This window comes from Scylla paramamosain, chromosome 5, assembly GCF_035594125.1.
Source record: "Scylla paramamosain isolate STU-SP2022 chromosome 5, ASM3559412v1, whole genome shotgun sequence".
Lineage (NCBI taxonomy): Eukaryota > Metazoa > Arthropoda > Malacostraca > Decapoda > Portunidae > Scylla > Scylla paramamosain.
This window is the reverse complement of record NC_087155.1, coordinates 10,696,692-10,711,691: the sequence shown is the minus strand read 5'-3', so window position 1 is coordinate 10,711,691 and position 15,000 is coordinate 10,696,692. Positions and strand designations below refer to the sequence as shown.

Sequence of the window (15,000 nt, the reverse complement as noted above, 5' to 3'; positions counted from 1 at the left end):
AAGCTCTTTACCCAGCATGCTCTCCTTGCCTTCCCTGCCACCGCTCCCTGTGTCTTCCCCTCTCAGGGTCTTTTTGTTTCTCTCTCTTCCTTCTTCAAGTTCGTTCCATTAAAGTGATTTTATATTTTATGCATTCTATTAACCTTTCTGTCCATTATTTATTCCCTAAATAATCGCTTTCGTTTTCTCTCTCTCTCTCTCTCTCTCTCTCTCTCTCTCTCTCTCTCTCTCTCTCTCTCTCTCTCTCTCTCTCTCTCTCTGTTAGCTCCATTTCCTTGAGTGTGTTGTGCCCTTCCATCCCATTATCCTCGGTCATTTCCTCTACGCTGCTTATTTTTGTTCACCTTTTTTTTTCTGCTTTGTTGCACCTTCACCTTATTCTTCCACTGTGTTCACATTTTGGGTTTACCAGTCATTTCTTTCAGTGGTAATATTTTATTCTGTAACTTACTCTTTATTCTCCCTCCCCTCTCCTTTCCTTCTTTTATTATTAGTTATCTCCTCCAATTAATATTTTTACTCTCCTTCCCGTCAGCTGGTCCGTCGGTACCTTTCATATTCCCCGTTGCGCCTCTCTAGTCTTCATCACTTTAGTAATTTTCTTTCCCAATATGCAAATCAATCTTCGCTCATGCTTATCGCATTTCCTTTCCTTGCAGTTCTTTAATGTAATATGCGATCTTCATCTGAATTTTTCTTTATATCTTGCATATTCATATGCAGCGCATTTTAATGAATATCTTGTGTCGCAGTTGTAAACACCGTCGCAGTCGTAAACACCTCAACAAAGTAATCATTAGAAGTTTTGTGTGCTATATAAAATGAACACTACTTTAAGTAAGCACGGTAAGAAAGACAAAAGAGTGCACCATTGGACGTGTACACTGCCTGATTAATCCTGCCTCTCAGGCCTCTCAGTGTGTGCTGTCTGAACACAAACAGAATCGGGGAGTAGAATGCCGCACCGTGACCCGCAACAACTCATTTCCATGAAAAAAAAACTCAACACGGGTGAATCAACGTGACGTCACTATTTAATTCAGTAGTAGCATTTAAACTACTCAGGTCAATATGTTGTTACTAAAGCATCATTAGATATGTACTGTAATATGTACAAGAAGAATATCAAACAATTCAAGTTTTGAGGAATGTTGGCACGATGAGAGATGAGTGTAAACAATGTTTTAGTTGTGACACTTATCTAAATGGCAGACCAAACAAAGGAGGTTTTACACACACACACACACACACACACACACACACACACACACACACACACACATACACGCGCGCGCGCGCGCACATATACACACAAATGTTACCATCACCATTTCCTTTGCTTGTGAGTTTGGCTGGAGCCTGTTGGTAGTGACGGCTATATTACGGTGGATTAAAAAAAAAAAAAAACTTGAGACGGGAACACCACAGATCTCTCTGATTATCATAAATAAATACGAACCAAGAGAAAGAAAAAAAAAAATGGTATTCCGGTAAGGCACGGTAACTATTCCCCAAGCACACCATCGACTTGTGCTAAAGAAAAAAAAAAAAAAAAGGGTGGCAATTGCAGGAAAGAGGAGGATGTGGCGCGAGGTAATTATGCTGTTTATAATATATTGTGAGGAAGGATTTAGAATGTTTGATTCTGTAATGGATGAAGAAGGTCATAAGTTTAACAGTTTAACAATTAATTTAAGAAAATACATCAACAGGGTACAAGAAAAAAAGAAAAAAAAAACAGAGAGGGGTGTTACAAAGTAGGGAAAAAGCACAGAAAATAAAAGTAAAAGTGAAGGTCATATGAGACGCACACGTGTGGTCAAATAAAAGCAGAAAATAAAACAAAGAAAATGCACATCGAGAAAGTGAGCCACCTTGCAGAGGAAAAACTGAACTTTGAAAACAGATTAGCAAGGATAAATGAGTTGCTCAGTAAGTGACAACAACAACTAAACATGAACTCAGTTGAAAGTAAGAAAAACTCGAAGGTGGATAAAAGAAGAACAATTAAAACGACTTACAAAGACATGAAATAATTATAAAATGAGGAAAATATATCACACCCCCCTTTAGCTAACAAAAATACCAACAACAATGTGTTTGCAAGGATTACGGCATTAAAGCCGCGCACAGAAAGTGGGAAGAACTCCCTGAACTATAAAGGCAGCAAAGCGTCATACGGTGAAAGCAAGAGGAGGGAAAATACATACGGTAACGGCAAGGTACATTGCAAAATAGCCGGTGACCGAATAGTATTATTTCCTAAAAACTTTATATATGAGGCATAAAAAAAAGTCAGGAGAACATTGAGCTAAGGAAAGGCATACTTTAAGAAACAACACAGTGGACGAAGGTAAACTTAAGAAGATAGTAACAGAATAGGAAGGTATTGGATATATATATATATATATATATATATATATATATATATATATATATATATATATATATATATATATATATATATATATATATATATATATATATATATATATATATATATATATATATATATATATATATATATATATATATATATATATATATGTATATATATATATATAACAAATACAGGAAGAAAGATAATCTTAACGAAAAATATTTTGGTTGTGTATACGATTTCAGACAAGCTAAGATGCAAGCTTTGAAAAATACAGAATATTGTTGATAAGAAATCACGTAACTTTATTTTTTACTCACGGAAAGGAACACATGAATTGCATTGCACATTGAAATTCATAGCATGTGGTGAAGCGGTCAGTGAAAAGTTATGAAAAAAAAAACAATGATTAAATAACAACTACAACAATTACAACAAAAGAACAGTTCCCCGCGTCCATAAGAAACTGTTATCGGCAATGTCCACCAGGAATTATTGACAATCACAAAGAGTACCGCGGAGACAGGGGAATAACAGCAACACTGTGTACGTGTCACCTCCAACTAGTGCAGGAAGGAATATGATCATTGCTTGGCAAATAACACAATAACGGTTTGATATATACACACACACACACACACACTATTTTATATATATATATATATATATATATATATATATATATATATATATATATATATATATATATATATATATATATATATATATATATATATATGTATATATATATATATATATATATATATATATATATATATATATATATATATATATATATATAAAACTTAGCTTTTAAATGCAAAACTCGTCAGTTCATACGAAAATTAACCATGTAATATATACGGCAAGCACTAGCTTATGCTGCTGATCTTTCAGTCTCATATGACTAACATAATTATGGAAACAAACAAAGATAGGCAAGTATATTCATGGCGCGAATGACAGCCTGAGCCCCGAAAATAAACTCATTCTGTAAAGTAAGCGTACATTTAAGCATACCTAGAGGCACTACTAGCGTTATTCACACACTTATTCATATCAGGAACTGTCGCACGAACGTCAAGCATGAGGGAATGAAAAAGTATTTCAACTACATCCGTTATGTTCTCCTAAATTGCCCGTTCTAAAAGGTAATTAATGCTGGGTAAAAATATTTTGATATACAGCTTAAACCTGCCCTAATTTCATATGCATCAAATTTGTACCTAAATATTCAAAATACATCAGATTAATTCCCCCAGCTTTACCACAAGAAAAGTCACACTTACCGAGGTGATGTGTGTGTCAGTTGGTCAAGGGACAGAAAAAGTTCCCTGGATGGCGGAGTTTACCTAGGGAAGAGGGAACGATAGCCGTAAGTATCTTGCAAAATATATCTAAACAAATCCTCATGCACTATTTGATAAGGAAATAAAAGAAAACACACAAGCAATTGCCACAAGGTTGTCCGCATCTCCCAACAACAACAAAGCTTTCACAAGTCCTTTGAGTTAGGTGTATTCATTATATGGCATGGATTCAAAACAGATAAGAAACAAAACGCACTAAACAAATAAGAGTACTTGAAAGTTATTTGTTTACAAATAAAATCTTGGTTTTTAAGGCAAGAAAATGTGGAATAAAAAAAAAAAAAAAATACTTCTGCCACCTTTAAAGTTGTTGATAATAATAGGTCAGAAAATTATGAAAAACGTATGAACGTTATTTATGGTGAAAGAAAAATCTCTTGAACAAAAACTAGTGCAGTTAAATTTCAAAGGAGTAATATGTATGATAATAAATCCACACAAGGCTACGTGGTTTCCCATATGTGACGCGAGTGTACCCTTCTTAAACTCAGTAAACAGGCGGGCATGTCATGACGGAACATGAATTTCTCCTGCAGCTTCGTAGAAATGAATTCATAATTTCCTGGTCCCTCGAGGCTGCAGGCGCGACGGACCGCGGCTCAGTGTTTACGTCTCTCCCAGGATTTAAAAGTCTACCCACCAATTCTGGCAACCAATCAGAGGCTGCAATAATATTTTCCTGAGAGGAGTGCACTTCATGATCACCCGCGAGACAGTTCTCGAAAGATGAGAATGTATCTTTTATGCGCTGTCAAATGTGGAGTCATTAGGTGAATGGGTTACTTTTCATTATTATTATGATCATCATTGTTATTGTTATTGTTGTTGTTGTTGTTGTTGTTGTTGTTGCTGTTGTTGCTGTTGTTAGTTGCTGTTGCTGGATGCGTTGTCATCGTCATCGTTGTTGGTATTATTTAGTACAGGCCTTGTTTCACGCTACAATCCGCCTCTCAGATACCACCGCCATTAAGACAGTGCAACACAAAGCATACCAACATCCAAACCCTTCCATGACTTTACGCCACTACTGCTGCCAGACTCAGCACCACACACACACACACACACACACACACACACACACACACACACAGTGATCGATCCTCGCGCCACTGTGTAGCCGGCGAGTCACTGCCACAAATGTCAAAAGCTTCGCCTCGTTTGACTAGGTAATTGCTGCGTAGACCTGCTGCTGACCTTCAATTTACAGGCAAAGGTAAACAACTTCATTTGGGGCACGTTAAGAAGGGACATGAAAATAATGCGCATTCATATATTGCTCCACATAAATTCACAATAATACTTTGCATTTTTCTAATACAGAGTAGAATGACTAATCCGTATCAGCTGTTTAAGTAATTCGTAATACTTCGATTTTTGAAATATAAAAAAGATAAATAATTGTTTGCACTGCGTTGGTGAAGTACTACTGTTGAAAGAATATTTTTGTAACCTGTAGTAAGTGTCAAATGTGGAAGTAAAACTGAAATGATACAATAGAACACATAAAGAAGCATCGTATTTACATGGAATGGTGAAGATTTCAGAATTTTTCACGTTATAAACTACTTGGATGTTTACTTTTCTTTCAGCACATATCATTCTCGACAACAAAAGTAGCGTTTGTTACTCATGAGTCATTAGAGAAAGCGTATTAAATTTGCATTTTCTTCCTTTGGCATAATACCTTTGTTGTGGCATTATCAGGCAGTGCCTTCTGCATCATTTCTTGCTTTCTCCTTCTACACGAGCGCCACCACCCCTGCATCCTGCACATGAACACTAAGGTCTTCCTTTCCCAAAACCATGTACTCCCTCCAACAATCTAACGCTCCTTCTTTCTTTATAATTTAAGATTCCTTTTCCACCTTCCAATTAACAGTTTTTATGTCTAATTTTTAATTCTATTTTTTCTTTTTATTTGCATGAACACATCTCCCTCCTACATCACACGACCTTGTCTTCCTTCATCCGTGAAGGAAAACGTTCAGTTACCGTCACAACTTTTATGTTCCGCGCTGCTACTCCTGCGACCTGCTGCATACTCACTCCTCCTAAAGCTTTATTTATTTATTTATTTTTTTCGTGCAATATTTCATGCAAATTTACTGATACTAGTAAACAAATGAAAATGGAAAACATCACATTATATGAAGTATATTGCTTACTCACGATGCGAAATGTTACATATGAAAAATAATTTTCTTCGTGGTTCGCTGCATTAATATGCAGAGATGAAATATTAATCATATCACACAAAGAAATATTTCATAAAAAGCGTTCTCATATTTAAATAATAAACAAAATTATTAATCTTTAAGTAACTCAGTAGTAAATTCTCTCATTCTCTCTCTCTCTCTCTCTCTCTCCTCTCTTCTCTCTCTCTCTCTCTCTCTCTCTCCTCTCTCTCTCTCTCTCTCTCTCTCTCTCTCTCTATTTAATATATATATATATATATATATATATATATATATATATATATATATATATATATATATATATATATATATATATATATATATATATATATATACACACAATCATACAGTCACACACACACACACACACACACACACACACACACACACACACACACACACACAATTATTATTATTATTATTATTATTTTATTGACCACAACAACCCGTACAACACAATGAACATAACGAACGATGAGTGACCTTCTAAAAGAGACACAAGAAGCGTGCTATTGCTCCATCACAAAAGACTGTAGAAATATGATTGTATGTAACAAAACTAGAAATATTAAGGCATAAAAACTTCAAAGTGTCACAATTAACAAAATATTGATAAACTTAAAATGTAAAAGAAAACAGATAACGACATACGAAATTATTAAGATTAATCAACACGGTTAATAGTACAATATAATAAATATAACCAAATTTATACCTCTAATAACGAAATACATTAGCATACTTTTCAAAAAAATAATAATAATAAATGTACATATGTGCATTATCTGAAAGTCTATTATTCTCAATTAATAGTATACACAAACCTGATGGATATAATTCAAGCTTAGTTAAACACAAAATTCTGTCACACTGATACGCTCATGTGCGCGTTTTGAAATCCACCAAAACTTATGTTGGTTATCTCATGTCATCACTGAAGGAATGGGGGGAAGGGGAGAAGATGAGAATTCTTGACAGGATAAATCCACTGACTGCAGCCTTGATCATGGATGTCCAGCAGCCAATTTATTTTTCTCTCACAGAGTAATAAATGATATCAAACAAGAAAGAGAGGTCCGCAAAGTGTCATCGAACAATGGATGACTTGACATCTGATCACTGGAGTGACGCGTCTGGTGACACTGCGTGCCGCAGGAAAGTCAATCTAATACAAGTTTACATAATCGCACAACCTGACATTCCTGAGTTTTCCTGTTTCTGTTGCTGCACACAGCTATGCGACACGCTGTGTATTTGTGTTGAGGGGACTCATAAAGCCATTAGCAAGACCAGCTCGCCAGATGACTTCCTGACAGAGAAAGCAAAACTTTTCCGTCATTAGCTACATTCTCATGAATAATGTGGAAAAGAAGCAGTTGTCTTTTCCCGCCCACCGGGACTGTCAATTTAATCTAACGTCCCGCAACTTGGTTTTCTAAAAAAAAAAAAAACTTTCAGTCTGCATTACGGAATTTCAAGTGTCTCGTTCTTACTGATGACAGAAGGAGTTGAAAGTAAAAAAAAATACTATCCATAATATCAGTTCTACAAAATAGTTGGTATTTTTTCGACGTTAAGGTGATCGTAATAACGTAGTGTCTTTTTTTTTACTGGTTTCTTCTATCATAAAAGTCAGTCACTCTACTCTGCATAATCATTTACACAACGCTGAATCTTTATTGAATATATATATATATATATATATATATATATATATATATATATATATATATATATATATATATATATATATATATATATATATATATATATATATATATATATATATATATATATATATATATATATATATATATATATATATATATATATATATATATATATATATATATATATATATATATATATATATATATATATATATATATATATATATATATATAGAGAGAGAGAGAGAGAGAGAGAGAGAGAGAGAGAGAGAGAGAGAGAGAGAGAGAGAGAGAGAGAGAGAGAGAGAGAGAGAGAGAGAGAGAGAGCAATTTCACGAAGTAGTATTACTTCAGGATTAAAATGGTTGGAATGCAATTTGATGCACAGACTCGTTTCCACGTGATGAGGGTGACTCTTTCTACCTGCTGTCATACACTGCCTGAAGAGACTCTTATTAATTAAGAATTCGATGCAACAATGAAGCATCTTAGGATGCTAAGCGAACCGAGTTGTACGCGTGCACTGATACTCCTTCGCAACCTGATTTGTAAGTGATACTGGAAACGCAAAACAACGAGATATACAGGGATATCAATGTGTGATCATACATGTTAAGAATATATACATCATATTAAATGCCATACACAATTCATATTATACAAGATACAAAATTCAAGCAAAAGAATGAAAGACAGAAAGATAAAGTTTTTCTCCTCTTAGGTTTCACGTATTTTTCGTGGCATCTGCCCCCAAAGTGCCTCTTTTGCGCCGGGCCCTCGGCTCATGAAGTGCAACGTGTGCGGCACTAAACTCCAAGGACACACTTCACTGAAAGTATAAAGATTACCTGCTGTCTTCATCACGGTAAACTGCCTCTTATGCTCCATCACCTTCAACCTTCAGATGGGTATAAATCTTTCCCTCTGTCATATGATACGTGTGTGTGTGTGTGTGTGTGTGTGTGTGTGTGTGTGTGTGTAATCAGTTTAGATTAGTATGTCCCAATTCTGCAAAATGCACGTGTATAACATCCATTTTCGAAAACCACACAACTGAGACAAAAGTTAATCACCAAGCGGAAAAAAATTCTATGAAGCAAAGAACTGATGCATTTGCGTGATGGATATGTTACGAAAAGGTATACGGAACAATGATAATTATTGTTAACGATACTATTGCATGGCGAAATGTGCACTGTGAATATCAGACCTGTGGAAACAGTTGATACTGCAATAGAACAAAACCTTAATGACATCGTCGCCGTCAGTGGAATGGTGACGAGAACACAAAACACGGACGGAAAACTTCTTGACTATATATAAAAGCAAAACATTTTCTTCAATACATGCATTTTTTTTTTTTTAATATTGTTGGGGGTGTAAAACGTATGAAGACTTCCTGAATGTTTCTGAAAGCCCTAGAGAGGAAACACATGGAGTTCAACTGAGGAAAAGTCCATGAGAGGCAATCTTCGATATTAAAGTGCAAGTAAATTATGGCACATTGTAGCTGGTCTAGTGCGTTAAGGCCTTAGGTACAATAAATAAGAAGCTTGCTGTGTGTGTGTGTGTGTGTGTGTGTGTGTGTGTGTGTGTGTGTGTGTGTGTGTGTGTGTGTGTGTGTGTGTGTGTGTGTGTGTGTGTGTGTGTGTATGACAAATTCACTGGAAAAGATCGTAGTGGAAAAGGAAATTTAACAGTTCACGCAGTTTCTTTTCTATAACTGCATGATATATTTTGTTATCAATATGATCTTTGATTAATATCTTGAAATTTCTTTTCCAAAAACAATGAAAATAAGACAATTGCGAAATACTGTTCATTGTATTAATATAATAAATGATATTATGAAAATTCATCCTTAAACTCAGAAATTCATAAGACAGCGAAACTAATTATTAGTTGAGCCGAACACGACAAGGAGGTGATGATATGGTTTTGGAAAGTGACTGCAACAAACTGAAGTGGACAAAACATTAAGATAAATAAATAAATAAATAGATAGATAAAATAAAACACCAATGAAAATATTGGTGAACAACTTGTGAATACTTTCAACATTCATTTCAACAGAACTGTATTAACTGTTAAAGTGATTACTGAACAGAACTTAAGATATTTAGACTTTTTAATGAATATAAAATGTTCACTGAGATAGTTTTTCACGCTCTCACAGATGATATGAATCAATGACAACTATCAGCTGGATGATGCCAGTTTTCAACTTTAGACTGGGAAAAAAAAAAAAAAAAAAATCCACCTTTCAATCTTTCCCATTCAATAACAGGGAGCTACGGTCATATTGGACACTGATAATGGTGATGATGGTCATAGTGGTAATGATAACTACGATTCTGTTCCTGTTTTTGTTGTAGATGTTGTTGCTGGTGTTGTCACTAGTATACCAGTAAGTATTGCTGTAGTTGTTGTAGTAGTAAGGCTTGTTGTTGCTGTTGATGGTGGTGTTATTGTTGTTGTTATTGTTGTTATTGCTGTTGTTGTTGTTGTTGTTCTTGTTATTGTTGTTGGTGGTGGTGCTGGTAATGGTGATGGTAGTAATGGTGATAGAAGTGGTATAGTGGTGATGGTGATGTGTTGTTAATGGTGTTGTTGGTGATAGTTGTGGTGGTGTTGGTGTTGGTTGTAATGGTGATGGTGATGGTTGTTGTGGTGATAGTGATGGTCTTGATGATAGTTGTGGTGGTGATGGTGTTGATGTTGGTGATGGATGTTGTGGTGATGGTGATGGTTGTGGTGGTGATGATGTTGGCGTTGGTGATGGTTGTGGTGGTGATGGTGCTGGTGATGGTTGTGTTGGTGATGGTTGTGGTGGTGATGGTGATGGTGCTGGTTGTGTTGGTGATGGTTGTGGTGGTGGCCGTTGTGACGGTAATGAGAATGTTGGTGAAGAATATGGCTGGCAAAGTCTGAGAGAAAATGTGTTTAAGGCTGCGGTGATGCATTTCAAATATACTCCAATGATAACAATATTACCACAAACAAGAATGTTGCCTGAAATGCAAAAAAGAGCTCGAAAACAGTAATTATAGACTCTGGTTTATTGGACGGAAAATGGATGGGAAAATGGCTGGAAAATATCACTGATGAATATCCATTACATTTTCCAATTGCATATGCATGATATATCAAAACTTCTATTGGTGAATGTGTAATTACCTAAAAATACAGATTTTTACAAATGTTATCAAAACCCCAATTCCCGAATGACAGCTTGTAAAATGACAGAAGTATGAAATGTATTGGTACTGTTCATAATGGTATATAAATGCCATAGATTCCGTTAAGAAATACGAGTGGAAGTAAAATAATGCAACAGAATCGAAACGCCTGTCTGCTAGTAAGGTTTCTTGAAAAAAAAAAAAGTATATAAATGTAGAAAATAGCATAATTACTCTGGGAAAACGCTTGAGTTAAAAAAAAAAATTGTATCATAGTATCCTGTTCCTGTAATTACCAACGCAAATGAGATAAATTGTTCCGTAAATGTGTTGGCAGCAACAGCATTGCATCGCCCGAGAGAGTCTGCAATCAAGGCGTAAGGGAAAACACAGTGACGAAGTTACTCCTTAAAACATTAAATCACAATAAATGATCTGAAAATAAGAAAGCATGACGCAAACGTTCGTATGTTCATTATACCTTCCATGAAACGATCAGAAATAAAAATAAACACTTGCAATTTGAGAGAGAGAGAGAGAGAGAGAGAGAGAGAGAGAGAGAGAGAGAGAGAGAGAGAGAGAGAGAGAGAGAGAGAGAGAGAGAGAGAGAGAGAGAGAGAGAGAGAGAGAGAGAGAGGGGGGGGGGCTAATAAAAACCGAACTTTTACTTTCACAGCTACAACAACTTCCTCTTCATAACAAAGGTAAGGAAATTCAGAAGCCAGAGTGGATGTAAACTAGGTGTGCATATTATAACACTTACATGAACGTTCAACATGTAAAGGACTTATTATGCAGCTTTACTACCCAACAATAACACGGGAATATATTACGTCAACTGCTTTTCTTTGAACGTGAACAAGAAGTTAATTTAATGCCAAGCTATATTTACCATCCTCTGTTGATACGAATGTATTTGATATATTACAGTCTAGTTTAAAAGTTATTGAGAGAGAGAGAGAGAGAGAGAGAGAGAGAGAGAGAGAGAGAGAGAGAGAGAGAGAGAGAGAGAGAGAGAGAGAGAGAGAGAGAGAGAGAGAGAGAGAGAGAGAGTGTGTGTGTATTCAGTTGTTGGTCGGGAAGATAGCTTTTGCAACGGCCTCCTCTTTGTATTTTGCTTATTTATGAGGTTAAGCCTCTAAATTTTCTCGCACTTACGAGGTTAGGCTCCCTAGTTTTCTCTCATTTTTCAGAATTTATAAATCACACTTTTCACTTCTTTATCTGAGCCTAGGACCAAACACTAATTCAGCAACCAAGTTTCTCTGTTAGTGTTTAAATAATTCGTTTTTGTTTTTGATGCTTTGATAAAATGAACAGAACAGAGCAAAGCAGAGCAGAGCAGAGAGAGAGAGAGAGAGAGAGAGGGAGAGAAAGAATGTAGTATGTGGTCGCTTCAGGATTTTGTTTTTAGGAATCTCTTGTTTTTACTCGTTGTTGTTATTGCAAAATTTTTTTAGAAGAGTTGTGAACTTTCTGAACGGCTGTGCGTGAGAGACGCGAGATGGAGCGGGATGAGCAACCGTACTCAGGTAACAGATAGTGAGTTGCGTAGACAGCTGAACAGGCCACGGGAATGAATGTGGTTTAGAGGTGGACTGGATAACTTCTAATGGTTCGGATATACTTTTCTAACGGTTTTTCTTGCATTCAGCAACAAAAATCTAAGCAAGCCCTTTCCTGTTCCTTTGTGCGGGTATTGGCCATCGTCGCCTGGGTAATGAGATCCTCTGCCTTTGTGCTGTGGACAGAGGAACGGAGGATCACCTTCCTGCCTTGCGCTGCGTTGGGTTGCAGGACTCGCCTTTGTGACGCCACTCCTTGGTGTGACTTAGAACTATTCTTTATTGTCTATCTAAATTTTTCTTTGTGTTTATTCCTTCTTTTTTCCCTATCTGTCAAAAATCATAATTAAATCTCCATGAAAACGCTGCACGTCATCGACTGTACCCATGCCACGCTCATGTCTAACAGCTTATTAACACTGAGACATCCATACGTATGGCTTTAATATTTCTATGCACCACTATTGGATCACTAACGCTCTTACTAGCTACTGCCTCGTTACCGAATCTTTTAAAGGCACGGATGGTAATATAATATTCAGCCTACTAACGCAACTAAAGGCTTGCTGTCACACCCGTAATGCGAATTATTTGCTATCATATATTTCCGACCCTTCTTCCACGTCTCAGTCTCAATTGTCAATCACAGTATTGTGATTCGTCCACATTAGCTCCGGACCTCCCCTTCTTTCACGCTTTGTGCTGTGCCGGCAAGGTGATGGCCAGCATTTAGTACAGGCTGTTATGCTGCTCATTGGCTTTTCTGCTAATGATTCCGCGACACTAAACACAAAATATGGGTCTGATAAATCTCGACTGATCATTGTAACAGGTAAAGAAGAGGAAGGGATACAGAAGGCTTCCACAAGAGGTATAAAAAAATGGAGAAATTAATTGATTACTTATTTTTTTACTTTCATGTTCCATTATGATGTTAGAGACAAAATAATCTTTGTTGACTGGTAATGCGTATGTATATCATTTCCTCTCCAAACGCGTCATCATCATAATGACAAACATCACCACTACCACCACCATCACCACCATTATTCAATTTAAGTTCGGTTTTGAAAATTGAGTCTCCTAATCGATTCCATCAATCCGCTGTACATACCAATGCCCGACATGTTGTGAATCTTTTTTTTTTTCATTCTTATCTTTTTCACCTTCTGCTTGGTCTCCTTTAATGTGCCTGCTGTCTCTTGCACTCCGGTAAGTAATCGTTTTATTCCACCTGTTATTATGTTCTTTCAGGTGTAAAATGGCTAATTAAGCTTCGAACGTTTCTGACTTTTAAAATCCCTACGTCCATTATTTTTCCAAACCACTGCTGTTACGATCGTGATTACCATCAAATGGGATATTTGCGCAGCTACACCACCTCCACGATACCGAATAATCGAGTAACTGCGGCTAATCATAAGCGACTATCCACAGACAAGAAGAGAAGGCTAAATAGGAAACATTCGAATTTATGAGTCAAAAGTATTCAAGACTTATTTTCTTTTGTAGCATTGTCGATGATGATTCTCTCTCTCTCTCTCTCTCTCTCTCTCTCTCTCTCTCTCTCTCTCTCTCTCTCTCTCTCTCTCTCTCTGTCAAGTCTCTCTCTCTCTCTCTCTCTCTCTCTCTCTCTCTCTCTCTCTCTCTCTCTCTCTGTCAAGTAACTCTTCTTCCTCTTCTTCGATTTGCCCCGTCTCCCTCTTTCCCGCACAATCAGATCTATAATCATTCTGCCCACATACTGCTCATCCCCTCTGATAATGTATCCATACCCAATTCAATCCCTCCCCTTTATCTTCCTCCACACCACTGCAACTCTGTCTTCTCCTCTTACTAAGTCATTCCACAAGTTATCCGTCTTCATCACCACGAACATTGCGCTGAAGATCCTATTCAATGCTTAATTATGCTACGATGGACTGCTTTCACTCAACAAAGTTTTAGATTTCTTAGTAACCTTTGCTGATACGATTCAGTTTTAAATGTAGGCAATTAAATAGTTCTTTGTTCTCAGAGGGTAACGTAGAAGTATTCAAATCTATACCACTTAGCTGTAAGATATTTACATGTCATAATGATCTCCGTTGTAAAATTACCCACCTACGTAAAGTTTAAGCATTTTATCTCAAACCAAAAAGCCACAAATAGACGAGAACAAAGCCCGTCTAATTGCCGCCCGCTTAAAAGAATGTAGTGGAAGAGTTACACAAAAGGAAGCTAACTTAGTACTCTCATTCTTCTCAGCTGCTCGACAAAAGATAATAATTTTCGAAAACCCACATTTATTGGTTTTGCTGCTTTCCAAGGCAGGGCGAGGATGAGCAGTTACTGTCCTCTGTTGAGTCTGCCGATACATTCAGCAAGTGCAGAGCTTATGGGTGTGAGTTACGAGTTTCCTCTCCATGGAAAAGGGATGGACAAAGTTTAGTTGCACCTGCTGGACGAAAAAGGGGAATCTTATTTTCAAGACTCATTCATTTTGTATGTATTTTGTGACCTTTCGTGAGCTTGACGTCGTTTTGGAATTAATGGAGGAACAAGATTACTGCTGAAACATTATTCCATCAGATCAAAAGCATGATACAACACAAATATTTGTGTAAATTTAGAAGATCTTTCAGAGATGCTTCCTTTCCAT

The 15,000-nt window shown here is 36.5% G+C and overlaps 1 long non-coding RNA gene across 1 annotated transcript in view; it reads right to left on the bottom strand.

Moving 5' to 3' along the window:
- Positions 1 to 15,000, bottom strand: part of LOC135100302 (uncharacterized) — a 150,508-nt gene that overhangs the window by 69,002 nt on the left and 66,506 nt on the right. Inside the window, exon 3 of the long non-coding RNA XR_010268595.1 lies at positions 3,670 to 3,732. This is a non-coding gene — a long non-coding RNA (uncharacterized LOC135100302). The remainder of the gene's footprint in view (positions 1 to 3,669; positions 3,733 to 15,000) is intronic.